General features: G+C 34.6%; 1 pseudogene; it reads right to left on the bottom strand.

Moving 5' to 3' along the window:
- Nucleotide 1: 1 nt before the first annotated feature.
- The window catches only part of LOC141561896 (vigilin-like), a 106,302-nt pseudogene continuing 85,525 nt past the window's right edge, over nt 2–20,778 (bottom strand).

The raw sequence follows: 20,778 nt of genomic DNA, 5'->3' as shown, positions 1-20,778 counted from the left end.
TTCAAGCAACTTCATAAAGCAAGCCTTGCTTGCCTGTGATGACAATGGTTTCTAAATTATTCTCTGTTGGCAGATCAAATTTGATGTTGTTTTCTTCACAAAACTTTTGTGATGTCTATATCTTCTTTCCCATTGATGTTCTTGTGGAACTGTTTGAAGACCAGAACAAAAATGGAATAGCTATTTTCAACCAGACTTGCCACCTTCTTCCACAAGTATATATACATACACACACATCCATATTTTTGTAATATTTTCTTTTTCCCAATTATATGTGAAACATCTTTTTACACTTATTTTTAAAACATTGAATTTCAAATTCTTTCCTTTCCTCTTTCCCCTCCCAAATTGAGGTGATGTGAATTTATGCAAACAAATTCTATTAATGTCATGTTATAAAAGAAAGCTTAGTTTTCCCCTGAAAAAAGATCTCAAGAAAAGTAAAGTAAAATAATAAATATGTTTCAATCTCTGAATATATTTTGTATATTTTCTACCACATGCTTGGAGCCTCTGAGTTGAACAATATCACTTTTTGGGGCTGTCTGAAAAACTGAGGATAACTTCCAGGAACTTATCACAAATTTCATGGCTTTGTTTATCTTTCTTCCCAATTTTTGTTCCATGAAATTTCTTCTCAGTGATAAGTCCTATGAAAATTTTTTATATAAGATTAAAGTTCTAGCAGGTTTTTCTTGGCTTATTGGATGTCCTCAGGGTTCTCATGAATTTGGATCCAGTTACTTTTTTTTTTTTCATTGTCAGGAGGGATTCTTATCTTGTACTGATCTTTGATTCTATTCATGTGGGTACCATTCTTTCCAATCATATGTGTGTGGAACTTGTGGCCAGTATTGATCTCAACATAAGCCATCTGGTTAATCAGATTATTGGCCATGACCTCTTTTTGTTCTTGAGCCATATTCACATGCTCATGTCATTATATCCTTATAATTTTATCTTCTCCTTTAGTAAATTCTATGTGAAACTTTGGCATCTAGTGAGTAATTTTGGCCAGGTTCTGCTTTTCTAGCCTATGATGAAACAGTGAATCTAAGATAGCACAGACACAGCGGGGACAAGGAAACTCTTGAATTTAGCATAGGCTTTGGTGTTAGCCCTTGCTCTCACCTCTCAGGGTTATTGCCAAGATTAGTCTCTGAGCTGTGGTCTATGAATTTGATCTTAACCAACATTCCAATTCTCTTCAGAATCTCCTGAAGGGAGTTGCACATGGGCTTCATGATGTACTTGTGCTAAGACTTCTTCACCCTTACTGCAATGGTGATGGCTTTCTTTTTCTTCTTGTATATCATCTTGATGCAGACCACAGCCTACAGCCAACTGTTCCTTCAGTCTGGTGAAGATAATCTCAGTGGAGTTCAAGGTGGGATTCCTATCTATCTCCTGAGTGATCTGGCTTACCAGATTGTTGCATAATGCAAAAATGAAAGGGTGGAATACCTTCTCTATGTTGAACCTGTCCAACTCTTACTTTTCCTGTTCATGACTTCATGACATGCTTTCTTAATATCTTTTTTAGTGCTAATTTTCTTGGTTGCTGGGATTCTCTGGGAGAGGGATCTGGACCTGGGCTGCAGTTTTGAGCTCCAATTTCTCTCTTTTTCTTGTCAATGACAAAGCAATGATGTGGGAATGGCCACCATTGCTGAAGGTTGTGTCGGCATCCTCACAACAATGTTCTTCTGATCATTCATGACTGCTTCCAACTTTCCAAAGACCATGATGGAGGGGTCCTAGTCTTTGGTAAGGGATAGCTCCAGGTGAGCGCCAGTCATTTGTATGTTCTTCAGGCAGTTCTTTACTTGCTCCCCTTCCCCAAACTAGTTCATATCCTTATACTGCCTTTCTTCCAGGGAAGCATGAAACAGTTGAGTAATGAGGAAGGATTTAATGGGCAGGATCTTGTTTCCCCAGACCATAACAGGTTCCTTAGCTGTTCCAAATAAGCAGACTTCCCAGGAAGTGAGGAAAGCTTTTTTTAAAAATAAATTTGAGGATCACTTTCATCATCCAAATTAAAAGGAAATTTTATCTAAAAGCTAGGTGTTCTGTAAAGCTCTCCTGGGTCAAAACTGCAACAGAGATCATTGTTGATGTCCCATCTACATGCAATCCAGATAAGTCACATCTAAATACTTAGTAGCTAGAAAGTCCTATTGCCACCTATAGTGAGTGTTAGCAAAAATGGTGAGCACATATATCATAGATCCAGAATCCTGGCTCCATCCTTATTTCCCTAGATCTCTGTGACCTGGAACTCTGGATGTATATGTATGTGTGCATGTGTGTAATGAAGTGTGTCTATGCTTAAAATTTTCCTATTGAGTCTTCTCTGTCTATTGTTAAAAAAAAAAGTGTCTCACCAAGAATTTCACTGAGTCACTGATGAATGTACATAAAATTTTATTTTACATTCCCACAAGAGTAGGTGGTAGGCACTTTTGAAGGTGAAGGTAGTCTTTCTTTCCTATCCTGAAGTGCAAGTTCCTCCCCTGATTCCCCATTGATAGGGTATTATAGAGGTTACAGAATGTCTCCACTCCTGATTATATCTCCCCTTGGCATAGTTTTCTATGTGTAAACCCTCTATAAATTTTGTTTCCTATGTTTCATGTCAATCTAATCCCTGGGTTTCATTTTCATTTCTCCAATTTAGGTTTCATTTAATTCTGTGGAAACTAAACTCTCATTCAGTTCTTACAATATCATTCACTGAAACATTATTATTCACTTGTATTCCACAAAACTTAAGTATGTGGCAAATAGTAACATTGTAGTTTCTATTTCTTATAAAAAATTTTTATATGGAGACAGATTTATGTGTACATAAAAACAAAATTGCAACTTATAAAAACATTGTCCTCCTAACTCTGGCCAGTGGTTAATATAAATGTTATTATCCTCATTTGACCAATTTAGCATTTGAGTTTAGGGGTACCTTATGTTAGGTGAATTATTGTTTACATAAGTAGGGTCAGACTTATGATTACAAATCAGTGTTCTCTCCACTATCAGTCTGATGACATTGTGAATAGAATGTTAGATTTGGAGTCAAAAAAATAAAAGTACAAATATTACCATATGCACTTAGCTATATGGTTTGGATAAGTGCCTTATCCTATCTATATTAATTTTGTCATCATCATCATCAGAAAAAAATGACGATAGGAATGGCAAATACTTCCCAGAATTTTTTGAAGAGGAAATGAGTTAACATTTGTACAGTACTATATAAATGCTAACTTACATTATTACAACTGTAAATTTTCAGCAAAATTATGTTAAGCAAGAAAATGGATAGCATGAAAAAATGTAACTATAAGGAGCAAGTAATATTGATTCCACAATGGTCCATGGACCACAACTTGAAGATTACAGCATGAATGGCAACTTTACTGGAAGAGATATATTAATTGAGGGATTACATTGTTCCATCTTTGCCTAATCTGATACCACACAGAGACCTGGAGACTTCTTCCCTCAGGAAATTTTGCCAGACCACTGTGCCAAATCTTTAGTTCCTGGAATCAGACTCCTATTATTCCTGGCAAACCTTGCTTCTAGAATTCTGATGTTGAATTGCTAGATGGACTTTTACTTAGCATCATGTTCAAACACTGGATTGAGCCCTGCACCTTAAAATCCCCTCACATGTTACAGCATTCTCATCTTATATAAAAATAACTTTTAACACCAGGACGCTACTTTAACATCCTCTTGACTCAATCTTTGACAATAAGCTAAAATTTCATTAAAAAAATGTTTGACAAGAGGAAAGTATTATTGACTTTGTTTTGCAATGACGAAATATAAGCAGTAAGAGTTAATGAAGTTAATATTAAATGCTCTTGGATAGGGCGAGCAAATATAATAAAGATGATGGTAATACCTAAACTAATCTATTTATTTAGCACTATACCAATCAGACTCCCAAAAAACTATTTTAATGACCTAGAAAAAATAACAAAAAAGTACATATGGAAAAACAAAAGGTTAAGAATTTCAAGGGAATTAATGAAAAAAAAAATCAAATGAAGGTGGCCTAGCTGTACCACATCTAAAATTATATTATAAAGCAGTAGTTACCCAAACCATTTGGTATTGGCTAAGAAATGAACTAGTTGGTCAGTGGAATAGGTTAGGTACAAAGGACAAAATAATCAATAACTTTAATAATCTAGTGTTTGACAAACCCAATGATCCCAGCTTTTGGGATAAGAACTCAATGTTTGACAAAAATTGCTGGGAAAATTGGAAATTAATATGGCAGAAACTAGGCATTGACCCACACTTAACACCATATATCAAGGTCAGGTCAAAATGGGTTCGTAACCTAGGCATAAAAAATGAGATTATAAATAAATTAGAGGAACAAAAGATAGTTTACCTCTCAAAGCTGGGGAAGAGGAATCAATTTATGTCCAAAGAAGAACTAGAGATCATTATTGATCACAAAGTAGAAAACTTTGATTATATCAAATTAAAAAGGTTTTGTATAAACAAAACTAATGCACACAAGAGTAAAAGGGAAACTGGGAAAACATTTTTACAGTCAAAATTTCTGATAAAGGCCTTATTTCCAAAATATATAGAGAATTGACTCTAATTTATAAGAAACCAAGCCATTCTCCAATTGATAAATGGCCAAAGGATATGAACAAACAATTCTCAGATGAAGAAATTGAAATTATTTATAGCTATATGAAAAGATGCTCCAAGTCATTATTAATCATAGAAATGCAAATGAAGACAACTCTGAGATACCACTACACACCTGTCAGATTGGCTAGAATGCCAGGGAAAGATAATGTGTAATGTTGGAGGGGATGTGGGAAAACAGGGACACTGATACATTGTTGGTGGAATTGCAAATACATTCAGTCATTCTGGAGGGCAATTTAGAACTATGCTCAAAAAGTTATCAAACTGTGCATACCCTTGACCCAGCAGTGTTACTACTGGGCATATATCCCAAAGAGATCTTAAAAAAGGGAAAAGGGGGGCGGAGCCAAGATGGCAGAGAAGAAACACACGACTCAGTGAACGTCCTCACTCCCTCACAACCAATTAGATAAATTAAGTCTCAGAATTAGCTCAGGACTGATAGATACCACAAGGACTGGAAGCACGACTTACCAGCTGAAGAGAATCTGGAGTTTCAACAGGAAAGGTCAGTTCTCAGGGGAGGAATAAGAGAGACCAGCACAGACGGTGGGGTAGGGGCACACTGCGCCCATTGCGCTGGGAAGGGCTCTGGGATCAGAGAAGCCACTGAGGTAAAGGAATCTGGCACAGGCTGTTAGCTGTTCTCTGCTAATTATTGAGCAGTTCAGAAGAGAAAGCCAAAATATTTTAAAACTCAAATTAGATTTTCCCCGATCCTGGGGGTGACTCAGCAGATCTCTTGGCACCAGGGGGTGTGGCCTCAGCTACCTCCTGAGAATAGTTAAGAGATTGACAAGTGGGTGGATACGGCCCAAGGCAACACACACTGCCTAGCTTAGCTGGAGGGAGTGGAACTCAGCTCCAGGAAGTCCCAGAGAAGCGGAACCTTTGAACTAGGGACTGCGGTTTCTGGCAGACACTTCCAGTTTGAGCACAGGGGCTTCTCACGTCACCTGCTGCAGACATCCACTCCTCACCCGGACACATAGGCTGGGCTTCGTGCTGTCTTCACTATACTACGCCCTCGAAGCACAGCAGTGCTAATCACCTCTGAGGCACTCCCAGGGAGGGGGTGGGGAACTCTCTCCCAGAGCTCTCTCTTAGCTCAGGCGCAGGGGCCGCTGCATCCATCCGGTCTGGGAGGAAGCTGGTAAAGAAGTAAATAATTTCCTACCCCAGGGACAGACCCCAAAACATTTTTTTTAAATATGAGCAAAAAAGCTAGAAAAACTATAGATTCCTTCTATACAGAGAAAGAGCGGGTATCCAACCCCGAGGAAGTTGACAGCAGAGAATCAGCAGATAACAACCTAAAGGGGAACGATCCCTGCCCCCCATCACATAACTCTCTCCTAGAAGAAGCTCTTAAAAAATTGAGGGAGATTGAAGAAAAATGGGGAAAGGAAAGGGAAGCTATGATAGAGAATAACAACGTGCTGAAATTGGAGTTGGAAAAAATAAAGAATTCACAGGAGATGGAGGGAAACAAAATTAGTGAATTAGAAAAGGTTAAAAAAACACAGGAAAGTAGGATTTCTGAATTGGAAAAGATAAAAAAAGTCTCAAGAAAATAGAATTTCTGAATTGGAAAAAGAAAATAATTCTCAAAAAAAAAAAAATTAGGGAAATGGAAAAAAATTCAATAGAGCAAAATAATTCATTTAAAAACGAAATTGGGCATTTACAAAAAGAACTAAAAACTGTGAAAGAAGAAAATAACTCCTTAAAAGTCAGGATGGAATAAATAGAAATGAATGATTCACAGAGAACCCAAGAATCAGTCAAACAAAAAAAAAAAAAAAAATGAGAAGTTGGAGAACAACGTCAAATACTTACTGGGAAAATCTATAGACCTGGAAAATAGATCTAGGAGAGATAATCTGCGGATTATTGGACTTCCAGAAAACTATGACCAAAAAAAGAGCCTAGATTCTATTTTACAGGAAATTATCAAAGAGAACTGTCCAGAGATAATAGAAACAGAAGGGAAAGTAGATGTGGAAAGAATTCATCGAACTCCTTCTGAAATAGACCCTAAAAAAAGAACACCACGGAATATTGTGGCTAAGCTGCAGAATTACCACACAAAGGAGAAAATCCTGCAAGCAGCTAGAAAAAAACAATTTAAATACCAAGGTGCCACAATAAGGGTCACCCAAGATCTGGCTGCCTCCACATTAAAAGATAGAAGGGCCTGGAACCTGATATTCCGTAAGGCAAAAGATCAAGGACTACAACCAAGAATGAACTACCCAGCTAAGTTTAGCATCTTTTTCCATGGAAGAAGATGGTCATTCAATGAAACAGAGGAATTCTATATGTTTCTAAGAAAAAAAACAGACTTAAACAAAAAATTTGATCTACATCCACAAGACTGAAGAGAAACAGAAAAAGGTACACAGAACCCTTGAGAACTGTAACTCTGTTGTGGGTATATAAAAAATACTCAAGGATAATTTGATTTTACTGATATAAAAGAAAAAAAGGGGGGTGTAGTAAAGGGAAGGAGGTCGGTTCAGAAAAAGGGGAAGGAGTGATAAAAAGAGGGAAACTACATCCCAGGAAGAGACATAGAAAATACACCATATCTGAGGGAACTTAGTGAGGGGGAGAATCATTGTGTGAATCTTACTCTCATCAGAAGAGGCTCAAAGAGTAAATAATTAACATATTTGTTTTTCAGAGAATTTTCTCTCACCTCATTAAAAGGGGGGAGAGGAAAAGGGAAAAGGAAAAGGAGAATAAGTGAAGGGACTTGGAGGGAGGGGGGAGGGATCCTAAAAAAAAAAAAAAAAAGAGGGAGGGTTGCGCGTCACAAGGGGGTCTGTAAATTAAATATCGGGGAGGGGAATCGGGGGGGTCAAGGGAAAAAAGCATAATCTGGGGATAATACGATGGCAGGAAATACAGAATTAGTAATTTTAACTGTAAATGTAAATGGGATGAACGATCCCATCAAACGGAGACGGATAGCAGATTGGATCAAAAAGCAGAACCCTACAATATGTTGCCTACAGGAAACACACTTAAAGCAGGGAGATACATACAGAGTAAAGGTAAAAGGTTGGAACAGAGCCTATTATGCTTCAGGTAAAGCCAAAAAAGCAGGGGTAGCTATCCTTATCTCAGATCAAGCAAAAGCAGAAGTAAATCTCGTTAAAAAAGATAAGGAAGGAAACTATATCCTGCTGAAAGGTAGCATAAATAATGAAGCCATATCAATACTAAACATATATGCACCAAGTGGTATAGCATCTAACTTTCTAAAGGAAAAGTTAAGAGAACTGCAAGAAGAAATAGACAGTAAAACTATAATAGTGGGAGATCTCAACCTTGCACTCTCAGATTTAGACAAATCAAACCACAAAACAAACAAGAAAGAAATTAAAAAAGTAAATAGAACATTAGAAAAACTAGGTATGATAGACCTTTGGAGAAAACTGAATGGCAATAGGAAGGAATATACTTTCTTCTCAGCAGTTCATGGATCCTATACAAAAATTGATCATATATTAGGACATAAAGATCTCAAAATTAAATGTAGGAAGGCAGAAATAATAAATGCCTTCTTCTCAGATCACAATGCAATGAAAGCTACATTCAGTAAAAGTTAGGGGTAAATAGACCAAAAAGTAATTGGAAACTGAATAATCTCATCTTAAAGAATGACTGGGTGAAAAGAGCAAATTATAGAAACAATTAACAATTTCACCCAAGATAATGATAATGATGAGACATCATATCAAAATCTTTGGGATGCAGCTAAAGCAGTAATAAGGGGAAATTTTATATCTTTAGAGGCTTATTTGAAGAAAATTGAGAAAGAGAAGATTAACGAATTGGGCTTACAACTTAAAAGGCTAGAAAAAGACCAAATTATAAACCCCCAACCAAAAATTAAACTCGAAATAAAAAAATTAAAAGGAGAAATCAATAAAATTGAAAGTAAAAAAACTATTGAATTAATAAATAAAACCAAGAGTTGGTTTTATGAAAAAGTCAATAAAATAGATAAACCTTTGGTAAATTTGATCAAAAAAAAGAAAGAGGAAAATCAAATTGATAGTCTTACAAATGAAAAGGGGGATCTTTCCACCAATGAAGAGGAAATTAGAGAAATAATAAGGAGTTACTTTGCCCAACTTTATGCCAATAAATTTGATAACTTAAGTGAAATGGATGACTTCCTCCAAAAATATAGGCTCCCTAGATTAACAGAGGAGGAGATAAATTGCTTAAATTGTCCCATTTCAGAAAAAGAAATAGAACAAGCTATTAATCAACTCCCCAGGACAAAATTCCCCAGGGCCAGATGGATTCACATGTGAATTCTACCAAACATTTAAAGAACAATTAGCCCCAATGTTATATAAATTATTTGAAAAAATAGGGGATGAAGGAGTCCTACCAAACTCCTTTTATGACACAGACATGGTACTGATACCTAAACCTGGTAGATCGAAAACTGAGAAAGAAAATTATAGACCAATCTCCTTAATGAATATTGATGCTAAAATCTTAAATAAGATATTAGCAAAAAGACTTCAGAAAATCATCTCCAAGATAATACACTATGATCAAGTAGGATTTATTCCAGGAATGCAGGGCTGGTTTAATATTAGGAAAACTATTAATATAATTGACCATATTAATAATCAAATTAATAAGAACCATATGATCATCTCAATAGATGCAGAAAAAAGCATTTGACAAAATCCAACATCCATTCCTACTAAAAACTCTTGAGAGTATAGGAATAAATGGATTATTCTTTAGAATAATCAGGAGTATATATTTAAGACCGTCAGTAAGCATAATATGCAATAGAAATAAACTGCAACCTTTCCCAGTAAGATCAGGAGTGAAACAAGGTTGCCCACTATCACCATTACTATTCAATATAGTACTAGAAACGCTAGCCTCGGCAATAAGAGCCGAGAAAGAGATTCAAGGAATTAGAGTAGGAAATGAGGAAATCAAACTATCTATCACTTTTTGCAGATGACATGATGGTATACTTAGAGAACCCCAAAGACTCTACTAAAAAGCTACTAGAAATAATTCAAAATTTCAGCAAAGTGGCAGGATACAAAATAAATCCACATAAATCCTCGGCATTTTTATATATCACTAACAAAATGCAACAACAAGAAATACAAAGAGAAATTCCATTCCAAACAAATGTTGAGAGTATAAAATATTTGGGAATCCATCTACCAAAGAAAAGTCAGGAATTATATGAGAAAAATTACAAAACACTTGCCACAAAAATAAAGTCAGATTTAAATAATTGGAAAGACATTCAGTGCTCTTGGATAGGCCGAGCGAATATAATAAAGATGACAATACTCCCCAAACTAATCTATTTATTTAGTGCTATACCAATCAGACTCCCAAGAAACTATTTTAATGACCTAGAAAAAATAACAACAAAATTCATATGGAAGAATAAAAGGTCAAGAATTGCAAGGGAACTAATGAAAAAAAAACTCAGAGGAAGGTGGTCTAAGTGTACCTGATCTAAAGCTATATTATATAGCAGCAGTCACCAAAACCATTTGGTATTGGCTACGAAATAGACCGGTAGATCAGTGGAACAGATTAGATACAAAGGACAAAAAAGGGTACATCTATAGCAATCTAATCTTTGACAAACCCAAAGATTCCAACATTAGGGATAAAAATTCATTATTCGGAAAAAACTGTTGGGAAAACTGGAAATTAGTATGGCAGAAATTAGATATGGATCCACACTTAACACCATATACCAAGATAAGATCAAAATGGGTCCATGATTTAGGCATAAAGAGAGAGATAATAAATAGATTAGAGGAACAGAGGATAATCTACCTCTCAGACTTGTGGAGGAGGAAGGAATTTATGACCAGAGGAGAACTAGAGATCATTATTGATCACAAAATAGAAGATTTCGATTACATCAAACTAAAAAGTTTCTGTACAAATAATACTAATGCAAACAAGATTAGAAGGGAAGTAACAAATTGGGAAAATATTTTTAAAAGCAAAGGTTCTGACAAAGGTCTCATTTCTAAAATATATAGAGAACTGACCATAATTTATAAGAAACCGAACCATTCTCCAATTGATAAATGGTCAAAGGATATGAACAGACAATTCTCAGAGGAAGAAATTGAAACTATATCCACTCACATGAAAGAGTGTTCCAAATCACTACTGATCAGAGAAATGCAAATTAAGACCACTCTGAGATACCACTACACACCTGTCAGATTGGCTAAGATGACAGGAACAAATAATGACAAATGTTGGAGGGGATGTGGGGAAATTGGGACATAATACATTGCTGGTGGAGTTGTGAAAGAATCCAGCCATTCTGGAGAGCAATCTGGAATTATGCCCAAAAAGTTATCAAACTGTGCATACCCTTTGACCCAGCAGCGCTACTACTGGGATTATATCCCAAAGAAATACTAAAGAGCGGAAAGAGACATATATGTGCCAAAATGTTTGTGGCAGCTCTTTTTGTTGTAGCTAGAAACTGGAAGATGAATGGATGTCCATCAGTTGGAGAATGGTTGGGTAAATTGTGGTATATGAAGGTTATGGAATATTATTGCTCGGTAAGAAATGACCAGCAGGAGGAATATAGAGAGGCCTGGAGAGACTTAAATCAACTGATGCTGAGTGAAATGAGCAGAACCAGAAGATCACTGTACACTTCAACAACAATACTGTATGAGGATGTATTCTGATGGAAGTGGAAATCTTCAACATAAAGAAGATCCAACTCACTTCCAGTTGATCAATGATGGACAGAGGTAGCTACACCCAGAGAAGAAACACTGGGAGGGGAATGTAAATTGTTAGCACTAATATCTGTCTGCCCAGGTTGCATGTACCTTCGGATTCTAATGTTTATTGTGCAACAAGAAAATGATATTCACACACATGTATTGTACCTAGACTATATTGTAACACATGTAAAATGTATGGTATTGCCTGTCGTCGGGGGGAGGGAATAAAGGAAGGGGGGGTAATTTGGAAAAATGAATACAAGGGATAATATTATAAAATATATATATATATATATATATATATATATATATATATATAATAAAAAAAAAAAAAAAAAAAGGGAAAAGGGACCTGTATGTGCAAGAATGTTTGTGGTAGCCCTCTTTGTAGTGGCCAGAAACTGGAAACTACGTGGATGCCCATCAATTGGAAAATAGCTGAATAAATTGTGGTATATGAATATTATAGAATATTATTGTTCTGTAAGAAATGACCAATAGGATGATTTCAGCAAGGCCTAGAGAGACTTACAAGAACTGATGCTGAGTGAAATGAGTAGGTCCAGGAGATCGTTGTATACTTCAACAACAGTACTATATGATGTTCAATTCTGATGGATGTGGCCATTTTCAACAATGAGATGAAGCAAATCAGTTTCAATAGAGCAGTAATGAACTAAACCAGCTACACCCAGCAAAAGAACTCTGGGAGATGACTATGAACCACTACATAGAATTCCCAATCTCTCTATTTTTGTCCACCTGCATTTTGGATTTCCTTCACAGGCTAATTGTACACTATTTCAAAGTCCAATTCATTTTTTTCAGCAAAATGACTGTTTGGACATGTATACATATATTGTATTTAATTTATACTTTAACATATTTAACATGCATTGGTCAACCTGCCATCTGGGGGGGGGGGGAGGAGGGGAAAAATTAGAACAAAAGTTTTGGCAATTGTCAATGTTGTAAAATTACCCATGCATATATCTGGGTAAGTAAAAACTATAAAAAAAAGAAAGAAAGAAAGAAAGAAAGAAAGAAAGAAAGAAAGAAAGAAAGAAAGAAAGAAAGAAAGAAAGAAAGAAAGAAAGAAAGAAAGAAAGAAAGAAAGAAAGAAAGAAAGAAAGAAAGAAAGAAGGAAGGAAGGAAGGAAGGAAGGAAGGAAGGAAGGAAGGAAGGAAGGAAGGAAGGAAGGAAGGAAGGAAGGAAGGAAGGAAGGAAGGAAGGAAGGAAGGAAGGAAGGAAGGAAGGAAGGAAGGAAGGAAGGAAGGAAGGAAGGAAGGAAAGAAAGAAAGAAAGAAAGAAAGAAAGAAAGAAAGAAAGAAAGAAAGAAAGAAAGGAAGGAAGGAAGGAAGGAAGGAAGGAAGGAAGGAAGGAAGGAAGGAAGGAAGGAAGGAAGGAAAGAAAGAAAGAAAGAAAGAAAGAAAGAAAGAAAGAAAGAAAGAAAGGAAGGAAGGAAGGAAGGAAGGAAGGAAGGAAGGAAGGAAGGAAGGAAGGAAGGAAGGAAGGAAGGAAGGAAGGAAGGAAGGAAGAAAGAAAGAAAGAAAGAAAGAAAGAAAGAAAGAAAGAAAGAAAGAAAGAAAGAAAGAAAGAAAGAAAGAAAGAAAGAAAGAAAGAAAGAAAGAAAGAAAGAAAGAAAGAAAGAAAGAAAGAAAAAGAAAGAAAGAAAGGAAGGAAGAAAAGAAAATAATTAATGAAGTGCTATACAGTGTAGCTCAAAATCATCAGGCTGTTTCACGAAATAGATAATGTTCTAGGTTGTCTAGGCGATACTTCTATGTATTATCCACCCTCCTTTTAGTAGTAATAGAGACATTGAAACCAGCTAGCTGTTAAATATCGTATGTGACAAATTCTCATACAAGTACTCACAATTTTACTAGGAACATTTTTAATACTAAGATATGCAATGTGAAAGATATACAGTAAGTGTATATATTTTATAATATAAAGTTTCAATTAAATTTTTATCATTTTCACTAGAGATAATGAATAGATAGAATATATTGCTTGTAAAGGACTGTGAGGATATAGTCTTAACTGAGACTGAGAAATTTTTTAAATCATTTTTTGCCTAATTTCTTGCAGAAGTAGGGCTTATTTTTTAAAATGGTCTCATTTTACATCTTACAGCCTTTTTTAAGGCCAGTTTTAGGCCAGGTAGGCAAGGAGATGAAAGTGCCACAAATTCGTCATGTGATGGGATTTCCTTGAGGAGAAGACAGATTTGTACTGTTTTAAATTTCACATTTACAATTTAGGGTCATTCAGTTGATACTCATGTCATATAAAACATTTGGTTTGGTTCACAATGTGATTTCCATTATTTCATAGCCATAAAAGCTCAGACTTCATAGATACTTCTCCAGGTTCAAATAGGGTATTACATATCCCATCCTTAACATTGTAACATGTCATGTCAGATTGTATTCTATCAAATATAGACTGTTTTCATGTAGTCCAACCCATATGTGAAAGGATTCCTTCCTCTAATCATCCCTAAAACAGGTTATCTAGTCTCAGCTTTAAGATCTGGTTTCTCCAGAGGAAGAAAGTATACCATTTTTCCATAGAGTCTAGTCCATTTTGTGATAGTTGCAATTGTTAGGAAACTTCTCCTGACATCAAGCCTAAATTTGTCTGCTTTGTTTCTTCCATCCATTGCTTCTAAGATCAAATGAAATATTTAATTTTTCATCATATGATGGCCTAAAGAGAGGTAACTCAGTCCCTTCAAATCTGTTTGATTGCTCCTCCCTCTGATCCTAATGTGTTATGGATTCAAAGCCCTATGCCATCTTGTTTGTCCTTTTAAGTAGATTCTACAGCTTATCAATATTCTTAAACTACAGCTCTGAGAACTGAACACAGTACTTGAAATGAGGCATGAAAGATCATCCAATCTTGAAGTAAATCCAATAAAAATTATTAAGAATGGCAGCACAGTTATGCAGAACTTCCCATCAGATGACTCTTGGGTCAAAGATATTTTGCTGAATTCGGGCAAAGAAAGTGATTGTGTATTGGCCAGGGCTTATTGAAGTTTAGAGGGCAGGCTTCATTCCTCCCTGGGGTCATAGGATGACAGATGCAGAGCTATAATTGATCTGATGTCTTTTTCTTCTGATAGATAATGACAGAGAAGGACAATCTTTGTATTTATATGCATAGTTTTCATAAGTAACCCCAAATAATTTCCAAACTGTATTTTTAATAGCCTTTAAAGTGACATAAACCAATTAAGTGGGTTAATCAAATTAGTGATTTTCTTACTCTGTTTTAAGTCATATTCACTGGTTTACATACATACATACACATATATACACACACACACACACATGTATGTATACTAGGAAAACACTTTTTCTTTATTTTCAGTCCACCAAAAATATTCAGAGGTTCTATAGATAAAAGTAGAGCAGATATAGCACAGATTTTTTTTTAACTAAAAATTACCTTAGGGAACATTTAGTCTGATTTCCTCCTTTTACAGATAAGGAAAACAGACCAACTAAGTTATAATGACCTAAACAAGGTTACATACTAATAATTGGTATGGATGAGACTTGGGTATAGTTAGGATTTTGGTCTCCAAGTTAAAAAGTGTTTTCCATAATACGAGACAAACAAAACAAGGCAACAAAATCAAGAAGTTTCAGGAGAAAATATCCCTAAAGAATGATGAGACCCTGGAACATGATGGTCTATTGGTTCATTAATTGTTGATGTTGTATTGAAAAAAACAAGTAAAAAAGGACAGGAAGTAGGGCAACCAGTTCATCCCAGCAAACCTTTTGCAAATTAAAGGAAGACCTAGTTACACTTTTTTTTTTTTTTTTTTTTTTTTTTATTAACAACATCTAAGCTCAGTTTGATTTCTCTTTATAATGATACTTATTTGCATTTGAAAGGTTTCAGTTTTCTGGTGATTAAAATTAGTGTTGATGCCTTTATTTCCTTTACAAAAGAAAAAAAAAAAAAGATGTCTTAATAGAATTGAAAAACTTCCATCTAGTTCAAAAAGCTAAACTAACCTGTTTTCCTATGCCTTATTTTATTTTGAGAAGAAAAATAGGATGCAGATTTCTTTCACTAGTTGGATGTCAGAGTAGATATAGTGTTGACCCTTGAGTCAGGAAGACATGGGTAAGTCATTCAGCAATTTATTCATCTGCAAATAAGAGTAAAATAGTTTCTTTCTCCCATTGTTGTTGTGAAGATGAATAAGATAATATTATTTTAAAAGTATTTTGTAAACTGTAAGGTACTGTGTAAATGTAGTTATTTTCATTTTCTCAGGTGCAGTGATATTTTAGTTATAATATTTAATCATGACCAAATTTCACTAATATATGAAATTTCCTTAACTTTTGGGGAGAAAAGAATAGTTATCCTATTGCAGAATGAATTAAATACTGAGTTTCCTAGTCACTTTGATTTACTTGAGCTCCCTTATTATTCAAGAGAGGCTGAAATAATTTGGGAATCAAAATCATCTAGTCAGGTGATTATATGATTTAATATTGCTTGAGTTTAACATAACAGTGACCCCTTGCAGTGTCCAAGAGTGAACCCAGAATACTTCTGCTGTGGCAACAACAGTAGATCTGGCTTCATATCAGCCTCAAATGGATAGAGCTTATACAAAGCTGGCATTCCCCCTATTCTCTTGCCTTCTTTTGCTGTAAAAGCATATAAATTATTCTCTAGCTAATGTTCCCCACATCTCCAGGTTCTATCTTTGCCCAATAAATATTTTCTAATTTTTTACTTGAATTATGCCTCCTTTCCTTCTGTTCAGGTGTACAGTATACCTTAATTAAATACAATTATTCACCATCAATTAAGAAAGAAAAATTCATACCATTAATGATATGATATGATATGATTAAGTCCCTATAATGTGCCCAGGTATTGTGCCAAGGACTGGGGACATATAGACATAGAAAAAAGCAGTCCTTCCCGTGAAGAAGTTTATATTCTAAAAGAGTGCAATTCACAAAAGGAAGCTGAAAAGCTGGAAAGACTGGCACTGGAATGTATATGACTTGATCATAATGATGATGATGATGATAATGATGGTGGTGGTGGTGCTGTTGGTGGTAGAATATGAATTCAATCAGGGATGCTGATGGAAAGGCTAGGAATGATTAGAATTTCAAACTTTTTATAGTTTTATAGTTTTAATAGGGAGGCTATAAGAGATTGTTGTTTTGTTTCACTCCCTAAACTTCCAATCAAAAGAGCAGAAACAACTGAAAATATTGAATATTTTGAAAAACAAAGTTGAAGCAATTTTAGTGATGATGTTTCTTTATGTAATGAGTTTCTGAATGGAAAAGAGCATAATAATTATGATAATGGTGGAGTAGAAACCAACAGATCTACCGTTTGAGTTGCAGTGTGTTTCCAATCTTGTAACAAAAGATCTCTTCAATTGGTTGCACTAGATAGATAAAGAGATCATTAAAAAAAAAAAAAAAATCATCATTACATGTTCTACCTATTTGGCAAAATTTTAACAAAACAAAACAAAACAAAAAAAAATTTGTGTTCCATTTGTGATGACTTTCTCCAAAAAATTATATTTTGTATTAATTTGGTGTATATATATATACATATGTAAATATATTGCTTCATTTAAATTAATCAGTGAACTAACTAGACTTTACTGTGCCAGGTAGTAAATGCTGTGGACAAAAATGAAAGGCAAAAAGCAAACCAGAAAACAAACAAAAAGCAGTATATGTTCTCAAGAAGTTATTTAAAAAAAAAAAAAAGATAAATACAGTATAATTTGAAGGCAATCTTAGTCCTCTAAAATCAGGAAGACTAGACAAAGTTTCTTGAAGAAAATAGGACACTAAGAGGTAGAAAAGACAGGGTTCTGGGAATGGGAAGTAGCCTGTGAAAATCTTTTAAGTTAGGAGATAAAGTGCAATCTATGGTGATATAATATATACCCTCGCTTAGGTCAGTGACGCTTTCCCCCCTCAGATTTTCACCCTGGTGATAGTTTGCATGAAAAGTCTCTGACATTTATATATTTATATTTATATTTATATTTATATTTATATGTGGCTATTAGACATACACACATTATATATATATATATATATATACATATACATATATATATATATATATATATCCATAGGTTTGTCTAATTTGAAAAATAATTCATTAACTTACAAGGAAACATTGATAAATTAGGATCTAGCAAGCTTAAACTCAGAACTTTTCACTGATTTATAAATAGTAGATCTAAACATTTTCTTTTTTATTATTTTTTCAACTTGAATATATTATTTTTGTTAGATTTGAGAATAATAATAATATTTATTTATACCTCCTTCAAATTAGATATTACCCTTTAAAAATGTTTTTCCTCAATAATCTGAAGGGTTACATATTAGTTCTCCAAATAGGAAAATAAATAAATAAAACAATGTTAAAAGAATTTGATAAATCTACAAATGATGCTTACCAAATATTTATACAATAAGAATCAGAATCAGTTAATATTTTGAACATGCTAATGAAGTCATTTTTGTATTTCATACTTCAGAAATATATAACTTTATTTTCATGACAATAGTCTTGTGGAAAGGTGGGTCTTAACTTTTCTGTGGTGTGGATTTTTATTTTTATGAAGCCTATGGATTCCTTATAACAATATTCTTAAATGCAGAAATTAAAATGTATAGGATTATGAAGATTGATATTAAAATATAATTAAAGTATTAAAAAATTAGTTCACAGAATTTTAGTTAAGAACATTTGAAATGAGCATTAATAACTTACTGGGGAAACTGAAGTTCATCAAACTTAAATTACTTAGAAAATGATATGTTCTAATATGTTTGATCTGAGATCTTATGATTTTCAGTTTGGATATAATCTATTATACTCCTCTACTCTTCATTAAATGAAGTTAATCCAAGGATCTAGCCAAAAAATGATCACAGACAGATTCCCTGGTATATGCATTATCGCTGCAGTCATGTCCAAGTTTTTTTGACACCATTTTTCTTCCTAGCAAAGAAACTGAAGTAGTTTGCTATTTCTTTTTCCAGCTTATTTTACAGATAAGGAAACTGAGGCAAGCAGGGTAAAGTGATTTGCCAAGGGTCATATATCTAGTAACTGTTTGATCCCATTGAACTCACAAAATTGAGTCTTTGTGACTCCAGATCCAGTATTCTATTCACTGTATCATCTATCAGTCTTGATATTTACATTATCCTCTAAGAACTGTATGGAGCCCAGCATGCTTAAATGGTTAATGGAATTCTTATCTACTACTAGGATGTAAATTAATCACTAAATGAATCTGTTTTAAGGATCTCACAAATGCTTACATGATGAATATTCATGAATCCATTGCAAAGAGATAACAGGTAGTATTGGGTCATTCCTTTGGAGAAAAATAAGAGACAGAAATACTAAATAACTTGCCCAGGTGTCCTCAGGATATCTCAAGCCACTGGTTGTGAAAGGGCATTTTACTAACCATGTAGTTCTTGGTTTTATATTACTGTGATATGTTATAATTATACTATCCATGTACATTTGGGGCCTCATCAAATTGAATTTATATCCTTTTGCTTTGTAGTTTATATCTTTTTTTATATATCTATAAGCACCAAGTCCCCAGTGCCTTTTTCAAGGCTCTTTTCGCATTTGTCTGAGTAGTGAGGATTTCCCATTTGTAGAAATAGCAATGTTAAAATCTCCCAGGAGACAGCCTGATCCTCAGAGAAGGCCTACTTGAAGATCATATATTTCACCATGGAGAGTTGCTCCGCCCTTGCGTGAAAGATCCACATTGCAAAGGGTAATGGAACCATCATTTAGCCAGTACTGTAAGTAGTAGTGTTATTATCATTTATAGACTGTTGTGAGAATACATTGCTTTAGAAATCCTAAAGAAAAGAAGACAAAAAGCCTTAGCCATGGAAAGCTTTCCTATAAAGAGGAATTTATCAAGACCCTACCATGACATGAGGTATTAAATATAGCTTTCTATAACTATGAGGAAAATGTATTAAGGAGACATAATCCCATTTTGAAGATCTGGCCCCTTGAAATCTTACAATTGTTCCCAGTATGGAATAATAGTTAGAATATTATCCCTGGTGTTAGGAAAATTTGTGTTCAAATTTTTCCTTTAGACACTTGCTAGCTGTATGATGCTGGGCAAATAAAAATCTCTCTTGGACTCAGTTTTCTCAGCTGTAAAATGAAAGTGTTGGGTTCAGTGGCATCTGAAGTCTCTTCCAGTTCAGAATGCATAATACTAAAATTGTTCTTAACACTCACATGTTCAATAACCTAATTCAAATCCTAATCAACAATTGGATTGTTTTACAATTTGATCTTTGCCTCAAGTTTTTCCCTTCAGTCTGACCCAAGTTTCTCTGTTCTCATATCAAAACAGCTGCTAAATTGATATCTAAAAAAAAATCAATTTTATTTTATTTTCAGTTCCTAATTCTCTCCCTCCCATCCTTCACTTCACCTAATGTGATAGCAAGAAAAACAAAAACTATTACAAATATAGATGATTATACCAAAAAAAAAAAAAAAAAAAAAGACAAAAATTCAAGGGAAGGGAAGAGAAGGGAAAAGGGAAAGTAAAGGGAAGGAAAGGAAAAGGAAGGGAAGAGAAAAGGGGTAGGGAAGGGAAGCACAGGGAAGGGAAGAGAAGGGAAGAGAAGGGAAGGGAAGGAAAAAAGGGAAGGGGGGACAGAAAGAGAAGGGAGGGGAAAGGAAGAGAAGGGAAAAAGGGAAAGGAAGGGAAGGGAAAAGGAGAATGAATAGAGAAAGGAAAAGACAAAGGAATAGAGAAAAGAAATAAAGAAAGAAATGAAAATATGTGTTAAATCTTTCAATGTCTCTGTTGGTAAATAATGTGGGGAATAGAGAGAGATAAGGTGAAGAACTTACAAGAATATATGTGAATTCTTTTTCTGTATTTTATTTTCATTATTTCTGTGTTTCCTCTATGACCTATATAATATGTGCAGGCCCATATTTACTTGAGCCTTGACCAGCTATAACCATATTTACTTAACCTGAGCTGATGACATTTATCAGTATTTGACATATATCGATATTTAGTCTCTTTACCTGGACCATTATATACTTGATTAAACCTGAAGGCCTGATTTTCTGTTTCCTAGAAATCAGGAGATTTTGGGAAAACAGAAACCTTTCATTCCAATCTCTCCAAATAGCAACAACCAATTAGATGCCTTCCCCTCCCCTTCTCAATGCTCTCTTACTTGTGATGTAATTTCTTGCA

Source organism: Sminthopsis crassicaudata, chromosome 3, assembly GCF_048593235.1.
Source record: "Sminthopsis crassicaudata isolate SCR6 chromosome 3, ASM4859323v1, whole genome shotgun sequence".
Lineage (NCBI taxonomy): Eukaryota > Metazoa > Chordata > Mammalia > Dasyuromorphia > Dasyuridae > Sminthopsis > Sminthopsis crassicaudata.
This window is presented reverse-complemented; position numbering and strand designations above follow the sequence as displayed.